Source organism: Oncorhynchus mykiss, chromosome 29 (genome assembly GCF_057628025.1).
Source record: "Oncorhynchus mykiss isolate SJ-2025 chromosome 29, ASM5762802v1, whole genome shotgun sequence".
Classification (NCBI taxonomy): Eukaryota; Metazoa; Chordata; class Actinopteri; order Salmoniformes; family Salmonidae; genus Oncorhynchus; species Oncorhynchus mykiss.
The window spans coordinates 22,468,873-22,496,593 of NC_143050.1; the positions used below are offsets into that span (position 1 = coordinate 22,468,873).

Consider the following 27,721-nt stretch of genomic DNA (forward strand, 5'->3'; position numbering starts at 1 on the left):
ATTTGTGACCAAGCTTTAACTTCCTGACTGATATCTTGAGATGTTGCTCCAATATATCCAGAAATATTCCCTTCCTCATGATGCCATCTATTTTGTGAAGTGCACCAGTCCCTCCTGCAGCAAAGCACCCCCACAACATGATGCTGCCACCCCCGTCCTTCACGGTTGGGATGGTGTTCTTCGGCTTGCAAGCCTCCCCCTTTTTCCTCCAAACATAACGATGGCCACTATGGCCAAACAGTTCTATTTTTGTTTCAGCAGACCAGAGGACATTTCTCCAAAAAGTACAATCTTTGTCCCCATGTGCAGTTGCAAACCGTAGATTGGCTTTTTTTATGGCGGTTTTGGAGCAATGGCTTCTTCCTTGCTGAGCAGCCTTTCAGGTTATGTCTATATCGGACTTGTTCTACTGTGGATATAGATACTTTTGTACATGTTTCCTCCAGCATCTTCACAAGGTCCGTTGCTGTTGTTCTGGGATTGATTTGCACTTCTCTCACCAAAGTACGTTCATCTCTAGGAGACAGAACGCGTTTCCTTCTTGAGTGACATGATGGCAGCTTGGTCCCATGGTGTTTATACTTGCATACTATTGTTTGTACAGATTAACGTGGTACCTTCAGGCGTTTGGAAATTGATCTGAAGGATGATCCAGACTTGTGGAGGTCTACAATTGTTTTTCTTAGGTCTTGGCTGATTTCTTTTGATTTTCCCATGATGTCAAGAGGCACTGAGTTTGAAGGTAGGCCTTTAAATACATCCAGAAGTACACCTCCAATTGACTCAAATTATGTCAATTAGCCTATCAGAAGCTTCTAAAGCCATGACATGATTTTCTGGAATTTTTCAAGCTGTTTAAAGGCACAGTCAACTTAGTGTATGTAATCTTCTGACCCACTGGAATTGTGATATATTGAATTATAAGTGAAACAATCTGTCTGTAAACAATTGTTTTGAAAAATGACTTGTGTCATGCACAAAGTAGATGTCCTAACCGACTTGCCAAAACTATTGTTTGTTAACAAGACATTTGAAGAGTGGTTGAAAAATTAGTTTTAATGACTCCAAACTACTGTAGGTGTATGTAAACTTCCTAGTTCAACTCTAGCTGAGGGTAATTTAGGAAGGGAATAAAATGGGCAGCTTTGGAAAACCGGTCCACCACCATAAGGATGGTGGTGTTGCCATCAGAAGGCAGGAGGCCCGTGACGAAGTCCAAGGATATTTCGGACCAGGGGTGGTGAGGGACAGGAAGTGGATGAAGGAGGCCAGCCGGAGCTTGCTATGGAGTCTTGTTCAGCGCACACACAGTACAGGCGGCAACGAATGCAGAGACATTAGGAATCACGGTGCGCCAACAAAACCATTGTCGGAGAAAATCCAAGTTCCGACGGGAACCAGGATGACAGTTGAGTCTCGAGGAATGTTCCCATTCCAGAACCGAAGCACGGGCAGAGTCTGGGAAAAACATCTGGTTAGTTGCGGACCAGACTCTCGATTCCCCAGACAATAGCAGCCACTAGACGGGAAGTAGGGAGGATGGTCTCGGGGTCGAAGGGTGTTGTAGAGGGGCTGTGCAGGTGTGAGAGCGCGTCAGGCTTCACATTCTTAGACCCCGGGCGGTAGGAAATAGTGAAATGGAAGCTAGTGAATAACAGGGCCCCTCTCACCTGCCTGGAGTTGAGGCGCTTGGCGGTGTGGAGAGATTCCAGTTTATTATGGTTCGTCCACACCAGAAATGGCTGTTCCGCCCCTTCTAACCAGTGCCTCCACTATTCCAACGCCATCTTGTCAGCGTAATTTGTGATTTTCCATGTTGTGGTTCCTCTCGCCAGGGTTAAGGCAATGGGAAAGGAAGGCACATGGCTGCAGCTTCTGATCCTGGGCAGAGTGTTGGGACAGGACAGCCCCCACTTCGACGTCAACCTCCACCACAAACTAACAGGACAGGTCCGGATGGATTAAGATGGGGGCTGTAGTGAATCACTGCTTGAGGTCAGAGATCGCCCGGTCAGTTGCTGGAGACCACCTTGGTAGAGGTGAGTGCAGAGAGGGGGAAGCAAGGTTGCTCTAACCCCAGATGAAACGATGGTAGAAATGGCCAAACCCCAGGAAACGCTGCAGTTGCACACTTTTCATAGATTGATGCCAATCAACCACAGCTCTCACCTTGTCAGGGTCAATCTGAACAATCCCTTCAGTGATGACGTATCCCTAGAAGGAGATGGTGGTGCTTCTCCGCATTCACGAACAGCTGGTTCTCCAGGAGATGCTAACCAGGAATAGATGAGGATGTCATTGAGGTAGACAAACACAAATTGGTTCAAAATGTCTCAGAGCACACCAGGGCCTGGAACACTGCAGGAGCATTGGTCAGTCCGAACAGCAGGTACTCATAGTGCCCACTAGCCGTGTTAAAGGCAGTTTTCCACTCATCCCCTTCCCGTATATCTGAACCAGATGGTAGGTGTTCCACAGGTCCAACTTGGAGAAGATGGTTGCCTCCTGGAGAGGCTTGAAAGCTGAGGAGATGAGTGGTAGTGGGTAACGGTTTTTACCCTCAATGTCATTGAGACCCAGGTAGTCAATGCTTGGATGCAGGGTTTGTCCTTCTTCTCCACAAAGAAGAACCCTGCACCAGCAGGGGAGGAAGAGGGACGCATAAACAAAGCAGTGAGAGAAGTCCTCAATATACCCTTCCATCGCTTTGGTCTCCGGACCCGACACGGAATAAAGTCATGCTAGAGGAGGTGTAGTACCCGGGCAGAAAGTCAATGGCGCAGTCATAAGGCCGATGCGGAGGAAGCGGGGTGGCAAGGGCCTTGCTGAAAATCTCCCGGAGGTCCTGGTATTCCACAGGAACGACAGAGAGGTTTGGGGCTTCTCCCAAGCCCGCAGGAAGACGCCCCAGGGCAGGCAGTGCCAACTTCAGACAATGTGCATGGCAAAACGGGCTCCAACCCAGGATAGAACCAGTAGCCCAGTTGATCTGAGGATTGTGCCTCTGGAGCCAGGAGAACCCCAAAACCACAGGTGAATGAGGGATTCGATGGGCAGGGACTGCATACTCTTACTGTGATTGCCCGACATTCTCAGGTTAATGGGAAATGTAGTGTTTGTGACTGCCAGTAGATTGCCCATCCAACGCTCTGACGTCCATGGGAGTAGAGATGGTATGCGTGGGGATTCCCAGCTCCAACACCAGGGTAGCGTCCATAAAGCCCTCATCGGCCCCAGAATCAATGAGCACCCGGAGAGATTTGGACCGTTCACCCCAAAACAGGGTAGCATGGAGAGGGGTATGAGCAATCAAGGATGGGATACTCCCCGTATGGCTCATCAGTGTACTCGTATCTACTTGATGAGCCTGGGTTTTTAATGGGCAGGTAGCTAAGAAATGTCCCGTAGCCTCACAATATAGACAGCTCTGGGTGTTAAGTTCACGTAAGCTCTCAGCCGGAGACAATCTAGCCCTGACCAGTTGCATGGGCTACGAAGGAGGCGAGTTTGCAGCCCACGGAGATTCCCAAGAGAACTTGGGTGACATCGGGTTCACTCGGACATGTAGACTTTGGGTATCTCCGGGATTCCTCGGAGGTGAGGTGGGAATCGAGGGCAAGCGAGTGAGACAGGGCACAGATTCCCTCTCCCTCCTACATTCTCGTAGCCATCCGGATGGTCAAGGCTATGAGGGAGTGAAGGTCCATGGGCAGCTCCCTGGCTGTGATCTCATCTTTGACCACCTCTGATAATCCATGAAGGAACATGTCGAACAATGCTTCCGGGTTCCAGGCACTCTCAGCCCCCAACATGCGAAAATCCACCTCGTAGTCTGCCACGCTATGGGAGTCTTGACATAGCTGGAGCAGCTTACAAGCAGCGTCTCTCCCGGACAATGGAGACTCAAACACCTTCCGTACTTTCGCCACAAACTCCTCCAGACGGAGGCAGAGGGCGGACTGTTGCTCCCACAACGCCGTAGCCCAGGCGAGTGCCCTCCTGGACATCAGCGTTATGAGATGCGCTGTCCTCGAGTGGTCCGGGCGGAACGAAGAAGGCTGCAGCTCAAAGATGAGAGCGCACTGGGAGAGAAAGGCCCGGCGGGTTCCAGAATCTCCAGCATAGTGCTCTGGAGGAGGTAAGCAGGGTTCTAGGGACACTGGGGTAGGCAGGGAAGAAATGCTGCTGGTGGAGGAGTTGCTGAGAGTCTGGGGGATTACTGGTGTGGCCCAATGCCTACTAGGGAATCTGCAGAATTTCTTGAGCAATGTATCGAATGCCTGGTCATGGCGTTCTGCCAGGGTATGGTGTCACTCCATAAGGCATTGCAGTAACTCCTCATGTCTTCCAATGGTGGCTCCTTGCTGGGAGACAACATTGTAGAGTCTATCGTACTATCACGACTCATGATATAACCCAGATGCAGACACAGGAGGCCAATAGTACAGTTCTCAGATGATTTATTATAAGCACAGGGCAGGTCGAGGACAAGCAGGGGTTTGTGATCAGGCCTGAGTAAGGCAGGTAGGCTCGGGGTCAGGGCAGGCAGAGGTTTGAATTAGGTCAGAGTCAGGCAGGTGCAGGACAGCAGGCAGGCTCATGGACAGGGCAGTCAATAGTCAGAACCGGGAAAACTAGGAAACAGAACTTGAGAAAAAGGAAGAAGGGAAAGCACGCTGATAAGACCAGACAAGACACCATAAACAGGCAACAGACAAACAGACAACACAGATGGTGACACTTGGAGGGGGGTAAAGACAGGTGAAACAGATCAGAGTTTGACAGTCTTATTTAATGAACAGGGTTGCAGTTTGCAGTGAAGCGTTCATCCATGTATACGGGTAAGAGTCTAGCTACAGTTTCAGATACATTTCTAATACGTTTCTAATTTTGTCAGAAAGTTGTTTTCATTGCAAGTTAAAGCTAACTGTTGGCTGGCTCTCTAGCTAACATTACATGTATGATCTGTGCAATAATATTATTATGCATTGCTTGTTGTAGCCTAATGTTAGCTAGCTAACCAGCTAACATTTAGCCTATATGGTTAACTTTAGCAAGCTATTACAATCGGTTTGTATTGCTAGTACTCTATGGAATGTGATTATGGTTCATTCTTTAGCTTTCTAGCTAGCTACATGTCTAAACAAAGACCCCAAGTTAAAGCTTACTGTTAGGTAGCTAGCTGACATTAGCTGGCTGGCTTGCTAGCCATCATTACGTGAATGATCTGTGAAGTAATATTATCTCAGAAAGCCATATGCATTGCTAGTTATTGCCTAATGTTAGCTACTGTAGCTAACATTGAACCTATTTGGTTAACTTTAGTTAGCTATGACAAACGGTTTGTATTGCTAGTACTTCACTGTTTAGATAGCTATATGTCTAAACAAAAGACTCCACTTTTCCAGATGATTACATGACCCATCAAATTAGCCAGGTGTGTCTGACGGTGATTACGTCCATCTATTGTCTACCAAAAAAATATTTGTATCTGGAATTTGTCTTTCAGCATCAGTAGAACACGCCTAATTATTTTCCACCAGTCATATAAGGAGAATGGTCTAATGCCTGCCATCAAAAATAAATCTGACCCAAGCAAGCACAGGTTACACCTGAAGCATGAGTACTTGCAGCGAGTTGTGAACCATCAACAACTACGCAGAGGACAATGCAAGAGTATTACCAGGACGCCACCCAGGGCAAAAACACTGGTAGAAAGCTGCTGTCATCTCATGTGAATCGATGACAACACTTGGTATGTAAAGCATAAACAGCACGTTTTGATGATTTAATTTACCTCCAACATGATTGGCACTACTTTTATTTATCTCACATTATTTCTGTATTTTCCAGAGGCACGTGTAGTCGGGCTGTCTTCCTTCAGGAATTTGTGGAGAAAATTGCTGCATCCCATCTCAAGCAACTAAGCCCGGGACAGACCTGTGCTGACATTGACAGAGGAACAACTATCAGGTCTTCAGATCTACCAATCTGCCAGAAGCTGTTAAGTCAGCCAAGCTGAAGAACGAAGAACGACATCTCCTGCTTGTTCAGAGTGAGCGGTCTGTCTACCAGAAGATGGTTGCTGATTGCAAGACCACCTGTCAAGACCTGCAGTTGTCTTTGGGAGGCCCTACTGTACCAGCAAGCAAAGACATCAGGATGCAACACAGTTTTGATTTTGCTCAACAAGTAAGTAAGCAACATTTACTCCTATAAACTGATTAAGGAGATATATATACACACACTACTATTCAAAGGTTTTGGGTCACTTGGAATTGTCCTTGTTTTTGAAATATCTATATTTTTAAGTACATTAAAATAACATTAAATTGATCAGAAATACAGTGTCGATGTTGTTAATGTTGTAAATGGCTATTGTAGCTGGAAACAAAAGTTTCTTTATGGAATATCTACATAGGCGTACAGAGGCCCATTATCAGCAATCATCACTCCTGTGTACCAGTAGCACGTTGTGTTAGCTAATCCAAGTTGATCATTTTGAAAGGCTAATTGATCATTTGCAATTATGTTAGCACAGCTGAAAACTGTTGTTCTAATTAAAGAAGCAATAAAACTGGCCTTCTTTCGACTAGTTGGGTATCTGGAGCATCAGCATTTGTGGGTTCGATTACAGGCTCAAAATGACCAGAAACAACAAACTTTCTTCTGAAACTCGTCAGTCTATTCCTGTTCTGAGAAATTGCCAATAAACTGAAGATCTCATACAACGCTGTGTACTACTCCCTTCACAGAACAGTGCAAACTGGCTCTAACCAGAATAGAAAGAGGAGAGGGAGGCACCAGTGCCCAACTGAGCAGGAGGACAAGTACATTAGAGTGTCTACTTTGAAAAACAGATGCCTCACTAAATAGTACCCGCAAAACACCAGTCTCAACGTTAACAGTGAAGAGGCGAGTCCAGGATGCTGGCCTTCTAGGCAGAGTTGCAAAGAAAAAGCCATATCTCAGACTGGCCAATAAAAATACTAAATTAAGATGGGAAAAGAACAAAGACACTGGACAGAGGAACTCCTGCATCCCGGAGTCACCTCTTCACTGTTGATGTTGAGCCTGATGTTTTGTGGGTACTATTTAAAACCTGTTGATCCTACTTGAGACGCAGACGTCTCAACTAGGCACCTGGAAATGCAAATGCGCTACGCTAAATGCTAAATGTACTCGTTAAAACTTAAACGTTCATTAAAACACACATGCAGGGTATTGAATTAAAGTTACACTCTAGCCAACAAGTCAGATTTTTAAAATGCTTTTCGGCGAAAGCATGAGGAGCTATTATCTGACAGCATGCAACACCCCAATATACCTGAAGGGGACGTAAACAAAATAATTAGCGTAGCTGGCGCTACACAAAACGCAGAAATAAAATATAAAACATTCATTACCTTTGATGATATTCTTTGTTGGCACTCCTATATGTTCCATAAACATCACAATTGGGTCTTTTTCCCGATTAAATCCGTCCATGTATGCCCAAAATATCCATTTGTATAACCTGTCTGGTTCAGGAAAAAAGCTCTCTTCCAACACGTAACGTCATTTTTTAAAATTATATAAGTTGCCTATATTCTTTGACAAAACACTTCAACCTACTTTTGTAACCCAACTTTAGGTATTTCTAAACGTTAATAAGCAATCAAATTGATCACTGGGCGATCTGTATTCAACAGCAGCTACTACTGCAGCTACAAAATCGATTGCTGTATGCTGGACGGAATGAAGGATCTATTTGTCATGACACAAAGGATTTTTGTCAATGAAAATTACGTTTTTGGGTACATCGTGTGGAAGCTGTAGGAATTGCAATCTCGGCCCTATTTAATTTGGTGCCCCTTAAACAATGCATGCAAGTGGCGCATGGATATTTTTTTCAGTTTTCAGTTTTTCTTTCAGTTTTTCTTGCGCTTTTCGATGAAACACACGCTCTGTTATAGTCACAGCCGTGATTTAACCAGTTTTAGAAACTTCAGAGTGTTTTCTATCCACACATACTAATCATATGCATATACTATATTCCTGGCATGAGTAGCAGGACGATGAAATGTTGCGCGATTTTTAACAGAATGTTCGAAAAAGGAGGGGGTAGACTTAACAGGTTTAATGAAGCTGCCAAGATCTGTGCCTCGACACAATCCTGTCTCGGAGCTATACGGACAATTCCTTCGACCTCATGGCTTGTTTTTTTATGACGCTAATTAGATTTCCACGGGGCCGCGACAATTGCCTCAAGAGGGTTAAAGGGATGGCTTAAGATAAATGTTCTAAAAACCCTATTGAATGAAAACTCCACTAGAAAATCTGTTGGCCTGCAAGTGGGAGGGTTTTCAGCGGTTGCCCTGCACAGAACCTTACGGACTGAATGAGGTAAGACTGAATACCAAATACTGAGAAGTGCATAGGAAAGGCGTGCTTAGGAAATGCTAAGGTCCTAAGCTGGAATCGTAGTGTGTGCGCCCCCAGTATGCATATAAATATTTGTCTCACTTTTGAACTTTGCAATGTTGGGAATGGGCTCATAAGTAAAAATAACAGTAGCGAGGCTATATACAGGTGGTACCGGTAAAATGTGCAGGGGGACTGGTTAGTCGGGCTAATTGAGGTAATACAGTGCCTTGCGAAAGTATTCGGCCCCCTTGAACTTTGCGACCTTTTGCCACATTTCAGGCTTCAAACATAAATATATAAAACTGTATTTTTTTGTGAAGAATCAACAACAAGTGGGACACAATCATGAAGTGGAACGACATTTATTGGATATTTCAAACTTTTTTAACAATTCAAAAACTGAAAAATTGGGCGTGCAAAATTATGAAGCCCCTTTACTTTCAGTGCAGCAAACTCTCTCCAGGAGTTCAGTGAGGATCTCTGAATGATCCAATGTTGACCTAAATGATTAATGATGATGAATACAATCCACCTGTGTGTAATCAAGTCTCCGTATAAATGCACCTGCACTGTGATAGTCTCAGAGGTCCGTTAAAAGTGCAGAGAGCATCAATGAAGAACAAGGAACACACCAGGCAGGTCCGAGATACTGTTGTGAAGAAGTTTAAAGCCGGATTTGGATACAAAAGGATTTCCCAAGCTTTAAACATCCCAAGGAGCACTGTGCAAGCGATTATATTGAAATGGAAGGAGTATCAGACCACTGCAAATCTACCAAGACCTGGCCGTCCCTCTAAACTTTCAGCTCATACAAGGAGAAGACTAATCAGAGATGCAGCCAAGAGGCCCATGATCACTCTGGATGAACTGCAGAGATCTACAGCTGAGGTGGGAGACTCTGTCCATAGGACAACAATCAGTCGTATATTGCACAAATCTGGCCTTTATGGAAGAGTGGCAAGAAGAAAGCCATTTCTTAAAGATATCCATAAAAAGTGTTGTTTAAAGTTTGCCACAAGCCACCTGGGAGACACACCAAACATGTGGAAGAAGGTGCTCTGGTCAGATGAAACCAAAATTGAACTTTTTGGCAACAATGCAAAACGTTATGTTTGGCGTAAAAGCAACACAGCTGAACACACCATCCCCACTGTCAAACATAGTGGTGGCAGCATCATGGTTTGGGCCTGCTTTTCTTCAGCAGGGACAGGGAAGATGGTTAAAATTGATGGGAAGATGGATGGAGCCAAATACAGGACCATTCTGGAAGAAAACCTGATGGAGTCTGCAAAAGACCTGAGACTGGGACGGAGATTTGTCTTCCAACAAGACAATGATCCAAAACATAAAGCAAAATCTACAATGGAATGGTTCAAAAATAAACATATCCAGGTGTTAGAATGTTCTAGTCAAAGTCCAGACCTGAATTCAATCGAGAATCTGTGGAAAGAACTGAAAACTGCTGTTCACAAATGCTCTCCATCCAACCTCACTGAGCTCTAACTGTTTTGCAAGGAGGAATGGGAAAACATTTCAGTCTCTCGATGTGCAAAACTGATAGAGACATACCCCAAGCGACTTACAGCTGTAATCGCAGCAAAAGGTGGCGCTACAAAGTATTCACTTAAGGGGGCTGAATAATTTTGCACGCCCAATTTTTCAGTTTTTGATTTGTTAAAAAAGTTTGAAATATCCAATAAATGTCGTTCCACTTCATGATTGTGTCCCACTTGTTGTTGATTCTTCACAAAAAAATACAGTTTTATATCTTTATGTTTGAAGCCTGAAATGTGGCAAAAGGTCGCAAAGTTCAAGGGGGCCGAATACTTTCGCAAGGCACTGTATATACTATATATTTGAATTTATTTTTATTTTTTGCTGACTTGAGTCTTGACTTGAAGTCTCGACTTGTTCTTAGAATGCACGACTTGGATTTGACTCGAGGCTCGACCAGTTCGAACCGTTCTACTTGAGACTTGACCTTGTAACTTGCTTGTCACTCGAATAATGGTGACTTGGTCCCACCTCTAAAATGTTCGACTTGAAATGGAATTTCAAGCAAGTGATATAGCAAGATGAAGTAATTTAATTCACTCTCTATTATCCCATACTGCCAGTGCCAGATTGCTTGCTAGCTAATGTTAGCTAAACGTTTAGCATCACAATTTTCAAGTTAGCACAAAATAGCAGCAAACAGGCAGCTGCTTTGTTAAAAAACATCCATTTTGATTTAATAATGTTGCAAGCTACACTAGTAATCTAGTTGTGGCCATCTAGCTGGTATTAACAAGGGCTTACTACAAATTCTAGATAAATAGCAACAAAATTAGTGCAGCTTGCTAGTTAGCTTACATGAGCTATCTACAGCAGGCAACAGCCAAACATCACTCAAGGAATCTACTGCCACCTTGTGGTCTGGAGAACTTTATCGAGGCTGATCAGCGGTTGATCTGTGCAATATGAACAACAAAAAGTTGATTACCAACACTCTGGGCAGAGAACCCTAAGTACCTCTTGGCAGTCAGTATCCTTGGCGTGTCTTAGGCTTAAATTAACTCATATAGTAACCTACAGTAAAGCAGCAAGTAAAATTCTCACTAAGCAAACGATCCAATTATACTAGCTACAGGGAATCTGAGAATGTTTTAGAAATCAATATTCAGGATGACCTTTGGGGGACATAGATGTCCTGTTAAGAGAATTTTAAAGCTGACCTTCATTTAGCACTATATATTTTTTTATTTTACCTTTATTTAACTAAGGCAAGTCAGTTAAGAACAAATTCTTATTTTCAATGAAGGCCTAGGAACAGTGGGTTAACTGCCTGTTCAGGGGCAGAACGACAGATTCCAACCTTCCAGTTACTAGTCAAACGCTCTAACCACTAGGCTACCCTGCAGCCCCAGGGTATGTAGAGAATAGCACATTTTCAGGTGTTCGTCAAGACTACACTTAGAAAAAATTGTTTCAAAGGGGTTTTTCGGTTGTCCCCATAGGATAACTATTTTTGGGTCCCATGTAGAACTCTGTGGAAAGGGTTTTACATGGAACACAAAAGGTTTCTTCGAAGGGTTCTCGTATGGGTATAGCCAAAGAACCGTTTTAGGTGCTAAATAACAATTATTTTTCTAAGAGTGTAAGTCAAATAATTGTTCCTGTTTCCTTTTCAATGTCCCTTTCAGGGATGAGTCCCATCAGATAAATGGTTCTCTATTTGATTCTCCGCCTACATGCCACCTGCTTCCATTTTATGTTATCATGCCCTGCACGAATCTCTGCCACTCCAAATCCCCATTTCACTCATTTGTTGTCAGAAAGACTCACCCCACATTCCACTGCCCACTTTCTAAATTCTTCTGAAAGACACATGAGCTGCTACATGATGGAAGCAGCAGAAAAATAACTACATTTTAGTTTTGAGCTACTGCTTTTTTTTCACCTTTATTTAACCAGGTAAGCTAGTTGAGAACAAGTTGTCATTTACAACTGCGACCTGGCCAAGATAAAGCAAAGCAGTGCGACAGAAACAACAACACAGAGTTACACATGTAATAAACAAGTGTACAGTCAATAACACAATAGAAAAAAAGAAAGTCTATATACAGTGAGTGCAAATGGCATGAGGAGGTAAGGCAATAAATAGGCCATAGTAGCAAAGTAATTACAATTTAGCAGATTAACACTGGAGTGATAAATGAGCAGATGATGGAGTGTAAGTAGTGATACTGGTGTGCAAAAGTAAATAAAAACAATATGGGGATGAGGTAGGTAGATTGGGTGGGCTATTTACAGATGGACTATGTACAGCTACAGTGATCGGTTAGCTGCTCAGATAGCTGATGTTTAAAGTCAGTGAGGGATATGTAAGTCTCCAGCTTCAGCAAATTTTGCAATTCGTTCCAGTCACTGGCAGCAGAGAACTGGAAGGAAAGGCGGCCAAAGGGGGTGTTGGCTTTGGGGATGACCAATGAGATATACCTGCTGGAGCGCGTGCTATGGGTGGGTGTTGTTATCATGACCAGTGAGCTGAGATAAGGCGGAGCTTTACTAGCATAGACTTATAGATGACCTGGAGTCAGTGGGTCGGCAACGAATATGTAAAGATGGCCAGCCGACTAGAGCATACAGGTCGCAGTGGGGGGTGGTGTAAGGCGCTTTGGTAACAAAACGGATGGCACTGTGATAGACTGCATCCAGTTTTCTGAGTAGAGTGTTGGAAGCTATTTTGTAAATGACATCACCGAAGTCGAGGATTGGTAGGATAGTCAGTTTTACTAGGGTAAGTTTGGCGGCGTTAGTGAAGTAGGCTTTGTTGTGAAATAGAAAGCAGATTCTAGATTTAAATTTGAATTGGAGATGTTTGATATGAGTCTGGAAGGAGAGTTTACAGTCTAGCCAGACACCTAGATATTTGTAGTTGTCCACGTATTCTAGGTCAGAACTGTCCGGAGTAGTGATGCTAGACGGGCGGGCGGGTGCGGGCAGCGAACGGTTGAAAAGCATGCATTTGGTTTTGCTAGCGTTTAAGAGCAGTTGGAGGCCACGGAAGGAGTGTTGTATGGTATTGAAGCTCATTTGGAGGTTTGTTAACCAGTTATGCATTAGGGGGCGCTATTAAAAATTTGGGATGAAAAACAAGATATTTTGTCACGAAAAGATGCTTGACTATGCATATAATTGACAGCTTTGGAAAGAAAACACTCTGACATTGTCTGTGAGTGCCACAGAACTGATGTTACAGGCAAAACCCAGATAAAAATCCAACCAGGAAGTGCCACATTTTTTGAAACCGCCTCATGCCAATGACTCCTTATATGGCTGTGAATGAGCTTACGTATTCCCCAAGGTCTACAGCATTGTGACGTCTTTTTAGGCATTTCCATTGAAGAATGGCTGTAAGGGACCATATATAGCATGTGGTCCCATGGTGTCTCCCGCAGAAAATCTTGCGTAAAATACTGAGGTAGCCATTTTTCCAATCGCTTCTTATGAGAAACCAATTGCCTCGACGGATATATTATTGAATATATATGTTAAAAACACCTTGAGGATGGATCCTAAACAACGTTTGCCGTGTTTCTGTCGATATTATGGATCAAATTTGGAAAAAAGTTTGGCGTTATAGTTGCAGCATTTTCAGGTCGATTTCTCAGCCAAGCATGATGAAGAAACGGGAGCTATTTCGCCTACAAAAATAATATTTTTGGAAAAAAGGAACATTTGCTATCTAACTGGGAGTCTCCTGAGTGAAAGCATCTGAAGTTCTTCAAAGGTAAATTATTTAATTTGGTTGCTTTTCTTATTTTCATGAAAATGTTGCCTGCTGCTAGCAGAACTAGCATAGCATTATGCCATGATAAACTTACACAAATGCTTGTCTAGCGTTGGCTGTAACGCATATTTTGAAAATCTGAGATGACAGTGTTGTTAACAAAAGGCTAAGCTTATGTTTGAATATATTTATTTCATTTGCGATTTTCATGAATAGGAAAAGCTTCTAGGGGTATTTATGTCCGCTGCGTTATGCTAATGCGTTTGAGGCTATGATTACGCTCCCGGATACGGGTTTGCTCGTCGCAAGAGGTTAACACAGTGTCCAAAGAAGGGCCAGGTGTATACAGAATGGTGTCGTCTACGTAGAGGTGGTTCAGAGAATCACCAGCAGCAAGAGCGACATCGTTGATATATACAGAGAAAAGAGTTGGCCCGAGAATTGAACCCTGTGGAACCCCCATAGAGACTGCCAGAGGTCCGGACAACAGGCCCTCCAATTTGACACACTGAACTCTGTCTGCGAAGTAGTTGGTGAACCAGGCAAGGAAGTCATTTGAGAAACCAAGGCTATTGAGTCTTCCGATAAGAATGTGGTGATTGACATAGTCGAAAGCCTTGGCCAGGTCGATGAAGACTGCTGCACAGTACTGTCTTTTATCGATGGCAGTTATGATATCATTTAGTACCTTGAGCGTGGATGAGGTGCACCCATGACCAGCTCGGAAACCGGACTACACAGCGGAGAAGGTACGGTGGGATTTGAAATGGTCAGTGATCTGTTTATTAACTTGGCTTTCAAAGACTTAGGGTAGGATGGATATAGGTCTACAACAGTTTGGGTCTAGAGTGTCACCCCCTTTGAAGAGGGGGATGACCACGGCAGCTTTCCAATATTTAGGGATCTCTGACGATACGAAAGAGTTTGAACAGACTGGTAATAGAGGTTGCAACAATGGCGGTGGATAATTTTAGAAAGAGAGGGTCCAGATTGTCTAGCCCAGCTGATGTGTACTGGCCCAGGTTTTGCAGCTCTTTCAGAACATCTGCGATCTGGATTTGCGTGAAGGAGAAGCTGGGGAGGGCAAGTAGCTGCAGGAGGTGCGGAGCCGTTGGCCGGGGTTGGGGTAGCCAGGAGGAAAGCATGGCCAGCCGTAGAGAAATGCTTATTGAAATTTTCGATTATCATGGATTTATCGGTGGTGACCGTGTTGCCTAGCCTCAGTGCAGTGGGCAGCTGGGAGGAGGTGCTCTTGTTCTCCATGGACTTTACAGTGTATTTACAGAGGTGTATTTGGAGGGCAAGTTGGACAGGATACTATCTATGAGGGTGCCCATGTTTACATGTTTAGGGTTGTACCTGGTGGTTTCCTTGATAATTTGTGTGAGATTGAGGGCATCTAGCTTAGATTGTAGGACTGCTGGGGTGTTAACTTATTCCAGTTTAGGTCACCTAACAGAACGAACTCTGAAGATAGATGGGGGGCAATCAATTCGCATATGGTGTCCAGGGCACAGCTGGGAGCTGAGGGGGGGTCTATAACAGGCGGCAACAGTGAGATAATTATTTCTGGAGAGATTATTTTTTTAATTAGAAGCTCAAACTGTTTGGGCATAGACCTGGAAAGTATGACATCTCTGCAGTAGATTGCAACTCTTCCCCCTTTGGCAGTTCTATCTTGACGGAAAATGTTGTAGTTGGGGATGGAAATCTCAGAATTTTTGGCGGCCTTCCTAAGCCAGGATTCAGACACAGCAAAGGACATCAGGGTTGGCGGAGTGTGCTAAAGCAGTTAGTAAAACAAACTTAGGGAGGAGGCTTCTGATGTTGACATGCATGAAACCAAGGCTTTTTCAATTACAGAAGTCAACAAATGAGAGTGCCTGGGGACACGCAGGGCCTGGGTTAGCCTCCACATCACCCGAGGAACAGAGGATGAGTAGGATGAGGGTACGGCTAAAGGATAGCAAAACTGGTTGTCTAGTGCGTTGAGGACAGAGAATAAAAGGAGCAGATTTCTGGGCATGGTAGAATAGATTCAGGGCATAATGTGCAGACAGTGGTATGGTGGGGTGCTGGTACAGTGGAGGTAAGCCCAAGCACTGGGCTGTGAGTGATGATAAGAGAGGTTGCATCTCTGGACATGCTGGTTATACTGGGTGAGGTCACCACATGTGTGGGAGGTGGGACAAAGGAGGTATCTAAGGCATGTACAGTGGGACTAGGGGCTCCGCAGTAAACTAAAACAATGATTATTATCCTAAACAACAGTATACAAGGCATATTGACATTTGAGAGAGACATAAAGCGAGGCATAAAGCAATCACAGGTGTTGATTGGGAGAGCTAGCTAAGACAACAACGGGTAAGACAACAACAACAGGTAAAATGGAGATGAATGGGCAGAGAGGGTCAGTTAACTACATACAGGGCCTGAGTTCGGGGCTAGGGCCGACAGATAAACAAAGGTAAACAAAGTACCGTGAAAAATGAACAGTCCAGCAGGCATCAGCTATGTAGCCAAGTGATTATAGGGTCCAGTGTACAGCAATAGATGGAACAGGGAAGCCACGGGGTACTCGCTGCTACGCTAGCACGCGGGAGACATGGCGTTTAAAGTTAGCAGTCCGGGATAAGTAGAAGAATCTGCTCCGATGTTCGGCAAAGGACGGTTGAAGGCACAGCTGATGGAATTACGTCTGCGGACCAGTCGTGGTGGTACGGCGGGGCGCCGTGGCGAAAGAGGTAATGTAGTTGTGGTAATTACGTTTGCTAGCCGGGAGATCTGCCTGGCTCAGGGCTGGATCACTCAGTGGCAGCTAGCTAGCTGTGATGATGTAATGGTCAGGGTTTACGGCAGTAATCCGGCGTCGTAGTGGAGAAAAACAGTCCGAGGTTGGCAGGTATTATCCAGGCTAAAAAATGGCTGGTGCCTGAGCTGAGGGTAAAGGTTGCTAGCAGTGGCTAAATAGCTAGTAGCTGGCTAGCCTCTGATGCAAGTTTTGGCTATAAGGTCTAAAAAAAATAGCGGATTCGTGTCACATTGAGTGAGGCGGGTTACTGGAAGATATAATTCATTGGAATATATACAAAAAATACAAAAAGTAAACGAGAAGAGGACAATCCACGTCTGCACTGCTACGCCATCTTGGTTTCTACCACTATAGCACAAACAACACCAGTCAACCTTACTTCTTAATCTGTCTTCTTCCTCTGCCCTCCAGAAGCAGTAGCATTTCAACAATTTCAATCAAGTTACACCTGTTTGACCTCGAGCAATAGAATTACTCAAAACTGGAGATAAGAGTTTGAAAAAGGCATTTCAGACATGTAGCTAGGAAAGAGAGAACCTGAAAATAACCCCTCTCTCCCTGAGTTGTCATTATCACGGCATGCTTCAGTAGCTCAAAGGGTCTCCTCCTCCTCCTCCTCCTCCTCCTCCTCCCTGATTCACTCTAATGATAATGGTTCATCATTAAATACTCTTCCCACTAAAACACTGCTGAGGTGTGTTAAAGCATGCTGCTTCACAGTGTGGGCTCTATTTCAATACTTTGGAGAGATTTTTGGAATGGTTCTTTCACCACAGTCGGCGCCTTGCTCTTTCAGATGGGTAACTACAGTATTACTAATTGTTGTGCTTCATTGGTGCTTATAGGGACAGCCGACACAGGTGATTCACAGCCCTATAGCTACAATGTAGCACCCTGAGCATGTTGACAGTGTTGTCTACTTTAAACCAATGAACACCCAGAGGTACAGATTATGATATCTGTCTGTCAGGACAAGCTGCTGTGTGTGGGTCATATAAGAGCTGGTAAAGAGTACTTGATGAACAGGCACGTCGGTGAAGTCCCTCTTAATAATGTGTGTTCACACAACCCCGACAACCCACCACCCTGTCATTTTAGTCACACCATTATTGGATGTACAGAATATTCTATTTTCCTTTACAGTTTTGGTCTATCCTTTTCGATTCCCCACAATGAAATAGTAAAAGCTAGCCATGGATATTTAATTATGTTTTGCTGGAATGGCCACAGTCCATTTATCTGTAACTCTTCCCCAATTTCCCTCTGCGTCTCCATCAACATCACAGGTCTTTACTAATTGTCACGTTCTGACCTCTATTTCTGTTGTTTTGTATTTATTTAGTATGGTCAGGGCGTGAGTTGGGTGGGCAGTCTATGTTTGTTTTTCTATGTTTTGGGGCATTTCTATGTTTTCGGCCTAGTATGGTTCTCAATCAGAGGCAGGTGTCATTAGTTGTCTCTGATTGAGAATCATACTTAGGTAGCCTGGGTTTCACTGTGTTTGGGGGTGATTGTTCCTGTCACTGTGTTTGTTGTCACAGGATAGGACTGTTTTGCGTTTTCACATTTCTTGTTTTTGTTAGTTTGTTCATGTGTAGTGATTTATTAAAACATGAATAACCACCACGCTGCGCTTTGGTCCGCTTCTCTTCCTCCTACAGACGAACGCCCTTACACTAATGGAATGATTTGTATTCTGTATCCTAACCTGTCAATTCAAATATATTTTTCCCAAACAAAATTCAATTGAAAATGTGAAGTTGAAGTCAAGGTCCGATGGAGATCTCAAGACCTGAACATGAACTCATAACCCATGCAACATTAAAACATTTAATGCTGAGTTTTATTGTTACATTACGTTAAAATGAGAGAGAGGAAAGCTCATGATTAGAGATATGATTCATCAAGTCTGTGAGAGGTTTTGATTCCAGTTTGTGCATACGCTGTGGGAAGCCTCCTGCTAGTTAAACCTCCTGGCTCTATTCCATGTGTTTTCACGTTGCCCATAAACCCAATTGAGGCCATGTGCCCACCAGCGACAACCATTCTATCTATGAGTACAAATTGAAACGGGCTTCCTCTGTCAATCATTCATGAATTAAACTCCCACACATTTTCTTTATTTTGTCCATTCATGAAACTTACATACATTGATCATTGATGAAAGGATAATCATCTTTGACAGCTGGAACATGTAGGATCTTAATTTGAGCCAGTTTGCTAAAGCAGGAAAACACTAAGTCAAATAATTGTTCTTATTTTCTTTGATGTTTTCGTTTCACCGTCCCTGTCAGGGATGAGTCCCATCAGATAAATGGTTATCCATTTGATCCTTTGCCTTGATGCCACCTGCTTCCATCTTATCTTATCACTCCCTGGGCCAATCTCTGTCACTCCAAATGACCATTTCACTCATTTTTTGTTCAAGTGCCAAAGGACTCATGGCATCATCTGTGACATTAACAATAATTTTCCTCCACCCCAATCGCCTTCCCACCACACAAAAACCCCATTCCAACTGCCCACTTTCTCAATTCTTCTGAAAGACACACGAGCTGCAACATGGAGGAACTCGAAGCAGCAGTTATATAACTATATTTTAGTTTTTAGCTCTGACTTCCCACCACTACAGCACCAACAACACCAGGCAACCTTACCTTACCTCTTAATATGTCCTCCTTCCTCTGCCCTCCACAGTCTTTAGCATTTTAGAAATGTCAATCAAGTAACACCTGTTTGACCACGGGCACCAGATGTAGTCAAAATGAATTACGAGAGATAGAGTTCGTGTAAGCCATTTCAGAGACATGCAGCTAGGAAAGAGATGTTGAAATGACCTGAAAAGAAACCCTCTCTCCCTGAGTTGTCATTATCGCTGCATGCTTTAATTACTGAACAAGTAATTACATTATTTGCCGCCAGCAGTCTAAACCATGACAACCTTACGACACTGTGTATAGCTTTGTGAAGTGTTAGGCTTAATGTGAGAAAATGATGACCAAATGGGCCTACCGATGTACAGTACATGTATTGGTAGGTCCATTTATCCATTGGGTAACTCATTCAATCTTTTTTTCTTTTTTCTTCTTTGTGGGTGTCCAGATAAACTGTGTTACACCAGTGTGGACAAGCTGCTGTGAGTGGGTCATTTAGGAGCTGCTAAAGCGGCCATTATGAACAGGCAGGTCTGTAAATGCACTCTTACACCTTGACCAAACCGGCTCCGTACGTGCGTCCGAACAAAAACATTTGAACATCTTGGCCATGTTCTGTTATAGTCTCCACCCGGCACAGCCAGAAGAGGACTGGCCATCCCACATATGCTCTCTCTAATTCTCTCTTTCTTTCTCTCTCTCTCTCGGAGGACCTGAGCCCTAGGACCATGCCCCAGGAATACCTGACATGATGACTCCTTGCTGTCCCCAGTCCACCTGACTGTGCTGCTGCTCCAGTTTCAACTATTCTGCCTTATTATTATTCGACCATGTTGGCCATTTATGAACATTTGAACATCTTGACCATGTTTTGTTATAATCTCCACCCGGCACAGCCAGAAGAGGACTGGCCACCCCACATAGCCTGGTTCCTCTCTAGGTTTCTTCCTAGGTTTTGGCCTTTCTAGGGAGTTTTTCCTAGCCACCGTGCTTCTACACCTGCATTGCTTGCTGTTTGGGGTTTTAGGCTGGGTTTCTGTACAGCACTTTGAGATATCAGCTGATGTACGAAGGGCTATATAAATAAATTTGATTTGATTTGATTTGCTCCCTCGTGCGCATGTTGATTTTGTCTATCCCCACCAGACACATTCATGACAGACAGGTTCAAATATCAAAACCAACTGTGAACCAACTATATTATACTGTACAAAAATATAAACAACAATTTTACAGTTACGGTTCATATAATTACATTAGTCAATTTAAATTAATTCATGAGGCCCTAATCTATGGATTTCACATGACAGGGCAGGGGCACAGCCATTGGTGGACCTGGGAGGCCATAGGCCCACCCATTGGGGATTCAGGCCCAGCCAATCAGAATTTGTTATTCCCCACAAAAGGGCTTTTTTACAGACAGAAATCCTGCTCAGTTTTGTCAGCTTTTCCAGGTGGCTGATCTCAGACGATCCCGCAGTTGAAGAAGCCAGATGTGGAGGTCCTCAGATGACGTGGTTACACTCGGTCTGTGGTTTGAGGCTGGTTGGACATACTGCCAAATTCTCTCAAATAATGTTTGGAGTTTGCTTATGGTAGAGAAACGATCATTCACTTCTCTATCAACAGCTCTGGCGGACATTCCTGCAGTCAGCATGCCAGTTGCACGTTCCCTCAAAACTTGAGACGTCTGTGGCATTGTGTTGTGTGACAAAACTGCACATTTTAGAGTGGCCTTTTATTGTCCCCAGCACAAGGTGCACCTGTGTAATGATCATGCTGTTTAATCAGCTTCTTGATATGCCTCACCCTTCAAGTGGATGGATTATCTTTGCAAAGGAGAAATTCTCACTAACAGGGATGTAAACAGATGTGTGCACACAATTGGAACTAAATACTGTACGTTTCTTGTGTATATGGAACATTTCTGGGACATTTTGTTTCAGCTCATGAAACACTTTAAATGTTGCTTTTATATTTTTGTTCGGTATAATTTGGGGACAAGCAGAAACATATTTGAAACATTCATGGACATTTAGCTAGCTTGCTGTTGTATGCGCACAAAACCTTTTTTTTGCTGGATCTTTGTAGAATTTTTGCACATTTTGAGTCATCAGAAATCTTGTGTTCTCTACCCAGAAAATGTTTCCACAGATGAATGGGGAAATCTAGTACATTTTTTTTGTTAGTTTTCTTTGATTAATCTCTCCTTGTTCATCATTCTGCTCCTTTTATTATTATTATTATTTTGTGTCAACAAAGGTGCATTACCAACTGGATTGGAGTGTGGACCTCATCTTTCAAATCGCCCTTGTGGGTTAGTATGCTCATAAAAACCAATGAGTAGATGGGATAGGCAGGGCTTGCAGTGCGTCAAGAGTCTAAAATAGATCCAAGTTCTATTTCTGCGTTTGACTACACAGAAGCCAATGATGCGCGCAAAGCAGTTTGGATGAAATAACTGAATAACATGAATATGTACATTTATTTTGCAACGCCAGTTTAGTCAACATATTAGTGTATGCTCACAAAACCACAACAGCACACCACCCTGTCATTGTATTCACACCAACATGCAACTATTGGATGTACAAAAGATTCAGTTTTCCTTTTAATAAACGCCAGCTATGGATATTTCATTCTGTTTTGCTGGAATGGCCACAGCCCATTGAGCTGTGACTTTTCCTCAATTTCCCTCTGCATATCAACATCACAGCTCTTTACTGATGGAAATATTTGTAATCTTTACCATAACCTGTCAAAACAAATATATTTTCCCCCCAAAAAAATGGAAAATGTGAAGTTGAAGTCAAGCTCCAATGGAGATCTCAAGACATGAACATAAAGTTTTAACACATGAAACATTAGAATGTTTTATGTTGAGTTTTACTGTTACCTACAATAAAATGGAAGAAAGGAAAGCTCATTATTAGAGATATGATTCATCAAGTCTGTGAGAGGTTTTGACTACAGTTCGGGCCTACACTGTCCAAAAGATGAGCTGTGGGAATCCTCCTGCTAGATAAACTTCTTGGCTCTAGTCCATGTGTTTTCACGTTGCCCATAAACCCAATTGAGGCAATATGCCCACAGCTATTCGATCCAGTCTCTAAATACAAATTGAAACGGGCATCCTCTGTCAATCATTAATGATTGAAAAGCCCACACATTTTCTTTACTTTGTCCAGTCATGAAACTTAAGGACATTGTTCATTGATAAAAGGACAATCATCTTTAAAAGCTGCATCATGTACAGATGTAGGATCTTAATTTTGGACAGTTTTCTACAGCAGGAAAATAATCCTGCAGCTACAGGAAATGTGAATTATTTTGTGGATTACAATTAATGGACATTTTTGTAGGGGCTGATGCATTTTTTTCATAAGGGAAAATCAAGTCAGAAATGTAGATTACAGATGCCTGTTTAAACATGAAATACATTACAAGTTACTCCTTGCAGGAAATGTCTCCTGCAACAGGGTGATCAAATTAAGATCCTACATCTGTATCATTTAGTTAATGATGGCACAATTGCACCGAAGAGAAGATTGCTCTAACCACATGGAAGCCTAACCTGGAGGGAAACTTGACAGCAAACATCTACTATATTTTTGTACCTTTTCCTATGCATGTTTCTGTGTAGATTTATTTTACATGATTGAGATAACTATATTAAACCATTACATGGTCAATGGGATGATTAATTATGGTCACCAGCAAGACTGGCATGACATGCCTTTAAGCAGTCTCTCCCAGTCTCTCCCAGTACCTCTCAGTCTCTCCCAGTTCCTCCCAGGCTCTTCCTGTCCCTTGCAGTCTCTCCCAGTCCCTCCCAGTTCATCCCTGAACTCCCAAGAACTCCGTCTTCACCGAGAGGACGCTGGAGTGACAAGGGGGCGGGCCTCCATCTCCTAATGGGATTGTTACCTGTTGATTGGCTCTCGTCTCTGCCCTCCTTTACATGACCTCCCCCCTCATATACACAATGTGTCTTCTCCTCCTTTGCATTAGATCCCTGCAGTGAGACGCTTGTTCAGAAGGCCTCGCCTGCTGAGATCAGACAGGCAGAAAATACCCCTAAAGCCTCCACCTCATCCAGCAACTTGCAGCCTGTTCATCGTGTGACGCCTCTGAACTTTCCCATTGTAGACCTGCCAGTGATGCTCCAATACGACCCCCTCCTTCCCTCCACCTCCCCACTGGAACCTCCATCAGGAGGCTGTGTTGCCCTATGAGCTGCTCAGCAGGTGAGGCACAGCAGGGGCATGGCTTTGTTCTTACCATTCAAACCCTTCGGGTGTATCAGTTAGGAGACAAAACTGTAATAAATAGCTAGAACAAAAGGCTATACAATCACTGATCAAATGTCACACATCACCAGGAACCAAATAAATTACCTTCCAGTAGAAATGTTCTATCTTTTTTTTTACATTACATTTTAAAGGTGCTCCACGCAACAACTAACCCTGCTAATAGCACAAAATATAATTGACATACAGTAGCAGTCAAAAGTTCGGACACACCTACTCATACAATGGTTTTTCTTCATTTTTACTATTTTCTACAAAGTAGAATAATTGTGAAGACATAAACTATGAAATAACACATATGAAATCATGTAGTAGCAAAAAAAAGTGTTAAAAATCTAAGTAAATGTTATATTTTAGATTTTTCAAAGTAGCCACCCTTTGCCTTGATGACAGCTTTGCACACTCTTGGCATTCTCTCAACCAACTTCACTTGGAATACTTTTCCAACAGTTTCGAAGGAGTTCCCACATACAGTGGTTCCTTCTTTAAAAGTTGTGTCATACTGCTTCACACCTTGCGGGCTGCTACAGCATTCTGTGGCACGTTATCTATTTGTCAGCCATTTTTTCTGTTAATGCAAGTTATTGCTAGTTTGACCACCAGAAGGCATCATTGAGAAACATTTGATAGTCTTCCATATTGGCATTAACAGAGAATGTTAAACCTTTTTTGCAATAACATAGTAAATGGGATTAATTTGATCAATATTATGGTGTTTCTATTCAGAGAAAAACAAAACCCTCAGGGTTTCTGCTAGGATGGAATGGAAAGTATGGCACTGTATAACGGGAGGAAGCTGTCCTTGTTAATAAGAATTAGTTCTTAACTGACTTGCCTAGTTAAATAAAGGTTACACTAAGAGCATAACATTTCTGCACCCTAATTTTCCAATTCTTATCTAACCAATACCCAAACAGAGATTGAGTGGCAATAAAATTCTCATTGATTTATCAAGACCAGTCCCCATGCTTGTCTCAGAGCAGCGCAAAACAGTGCTAAAATAGTTGTAGGCTTTTGCTTCTAACTTCAACATGCTGTTTAAATAAATAAGACCTAAACCATTTTTAACAGCCCATTACTCAACACTAGAGACTCATTTCACCTATGGTAGGCCTACAGTATATTTAAAAAATGTTTTTCAATGACGTGCCTCTCCACCAATAATTACATTTAGAGGATTGGAGGACTCTATATTAATATCTAAGGGGCATTTTCAGTTAGGATCTGTGAGAATATCTAAGAATATATTTTGTATAGTTCTAAATTAATAACAATAATAATTGCTTTGTTTAAAAAGTAACAATATTTTGGAGATTTTGTTTTCATTTAACCTAGTGAGCAAGAACAAGACAATTATTGAACATGGGGTAAGACATTCTCACTAATATGTAAATAAAGCCAGTTTGTTACTTAGAATTATTTATTTTTGGAGAAACCTAACTTGATTTTTTTAGCAGACATTACTTGTATTCATGAAGATGATGAGCGATCGGCAAAGGCAATCTGTAATCTGCTAGCATCACGGCACGACATCAACATCACTCTAATTACAGGCAGAAGACAGTTGAAGAAACTTGTGTGGACTTATGGAAAGGCTCGGTAAGAATTTTTTTATGTATGTTTTTTTATTGTTTTATTATCAGAACATTAACCGTGTGTGTTCGCTTGTTTTGTTCTGTTCTGTAGTTTCAACCCAATGATTTGTCTGCCCTACAAAGAACTTTGCGTCCTGCTGGCCCAGGCATGGATCAAAGATGGCGAGACATTCAATAATGTCATCTTCACAGATTAATCAACCATGGCCCAATTTGCTCCAGAAAAAAAGGAAGAAGATGAAGCAAGCCGAGTCCCAAGCATCTGCTCAAACTCAATGTGTGGGGTGCAATTTCTCCCCAGGGACCAGGCCCATATTTGATTGTTGATGGTAAGTTTGGCTATTTACAAAGCAAAAGGTACATAAAATATTTTATCCTACACCTCACAGACTGTTATGTGTTAGACAATAATTCACTCTTGCCTCCTTTTTCAGGTATCATGTCTCGATATATCTTTGAGGAAGAAATCATCAAGTGCTGAGCACTTGTATGCTGCTTTTCCTTCACTCTATGGTCCAACTCTTGCCAAACCATCTCAAATGGGTTGAGATCGGGTGATTGTGGAGGCCAAGTCATCTGATGTAGCACTCTATCACTCTCCTTCTTACACAGCCTGGAGATGTGTTGGGTCATTTTCCTGTTGAAAAACAAATGGTATCCCATCTGGTTTACGCTTAGTGGGACTGGCGTATCGCTGCAGAATGCTGTGGTAGCCATGCTGGTTAACTGTGCCATGAATTCTAAATAAATCACTGACAGTGTGACCAGCAAAGCACCCCCACAACATCACAAAAAGCTCAAATGTGTACTCATCAGACCAAAGGACAGATTTCCACAGGTCAAATGTCCATTGCTCATGTTTCTTGGCCCAAGCAAGTCTTTTCTTGTTATTGGTGTCCTTTAGTAGTGGTTTCTTTGAAGCGATTCAACCATGAAGGCCTGATTCACGCAGTCTCCTCTGAACAGTTGATGTTGAGACGTGTCTGTTACTTGAACTATGTGAAGTATTTATTTGGGTTGCAATTTCTGAGTCGGGTAACTCTAATGAACTTTTCCTCTGCAGCAGAGGTAACTCTGGGTCTTCCTTTCCTGTGGTGGTCGTCATGAGAGCCAGTTCCATCATAGCGCTTGATGGTTTTTGCAAATGCACTTGAAGACACTTTAAAAGTTCTTGAAATGTTTCACATTGACTGACCTTCATGTTTTAAAGTAATGATGGACTTGTTGTTTCTCTTTGCTTATTTGAGCTGTTCTTGCCATAATATGGACTTGGTCATTTACCAAATAAGACTATATTCTGTATACCACCCCTACATCTACTTTATGCATGACACAAGTAATTTTTCAAACAATTGTTTACAGACAGAATTCACTGTATCACAATTCCAGTGGGTCAGAAGATTACATACACTACGTTGACTGTGCCTTTAAACAGCTTGGAAAAGTCCAGAAAATTATGTCATGGCTTTAGAAGCTTCTGATAGGTTAATTTACATCATTTGAGTCAATTGGAGGTGCACCTGTGGATGTAATTCAAGGCCTACCTTCAAAGTCAGTGCCTCTTTGCTTGACATCATGGGAAAATCAAAAGAAATCAGCCAAGACCTCAGAAAATGTTTTGTTGACCTCCACAAGTCTGGTTCATCCTTGTGAGCAATTTCCAAATGCATGAAGATACAGTACCACATTCATCTGTACAAACAATACTGTGCAAGTATAAACAACATGGTACCACATAGCCATCATACTGCTGAGGAAGGAGACGCATTCTGTCTCCTAGAGATGAACGTACTTTGGTGCGAAAAGTGCAAATCAATCCCAGAATAACAGCAAAGGACCTTGTGAAGATGCTGGAGGGAACAGGTACAAAATTATCTATATCCACAGTAAAACGAGTCCTATATCGACATAACCTGAAAGGCAAGGAAGAAGCCACTCTTTTGCGGTTTGCAACTGCACATTGGGACAAAGATTGTACATTTTGGAGAAATGTCCTCTGGTCTGATTAAATAAAAATAGAACTGTTTGGCCATAATGACCATAGTTATGTTTGGAGGAAAAAGGGGGAGGTTTGAAAGCCGAAGAACACCATCCCAACCGTGATGCATGGGGGTGGCAGCATCATGTTGTGGGGGTGCTTTGCTGCAGGAGGGACTGGTGCACTTCACAAAATAGATGGCATCATGAGGATGTAAAATTATGTGAATATATTGAAGCAACATCTCAAGACATCAGTCAGGAAGTTAAATGGGTCTTCCAAATGGACAATGACACCAAGCATACTTCCAAAGTTATGGCAAAATGGCTTAAGGACAACAAAGTCAAGGTATCGGAGTGGTCAACACAAAGCCCTGACAAACCCCTTTAAAAATTGTGGGCAGAACTGAAAAAGCATGTGCGAGCAAGTTGGCCTACAAACCTGAGCTCCGTCAGGAGGAATGGGCCAAAATTAATCCAACTTATTGTGGAAGCTTGGGAAGGCTACCCAAAATGTTTGACCCAAGTTAAACAATTTAAATGCAATGCTACCAAACACTAATTGAGTGTATGTAAACTTCTGACCCACTGGGAATGTGATGAAAGGAATAAAAGCTTTAAAAAATCCTTCTCTCTGCTATTATTCTGACATTTCACATTCTTAAAATAAAGTGGTGATCCTAACTGACCTAAGA

General features: G+C 42.8%; 1 long non-coding RNA gene across 1 annotated transcript; it reads left to right on the forward strand.

Annotated features, from left to right (window-relative positions):
* The first annotated feature begins 208 nt into the window (after positions 1-208).
* LOC110509368 (uncharacterized) lies at positions 209-27,653 on the forward strand. The gene is made up of 5 exons (XR_002471429.3): positions 209-5,755; positions 5,854-6,192; positions 23,156-25,053; positions 25,141-25,378; positions 25,484-27,653. It is a non-coding gene; the product is annotated as an uncharacterized LOC110509368 (long non-coding RNA).
* The last annotated feature ends 68 nt before the right edge of the window (positions 27,654-27,721 follow it).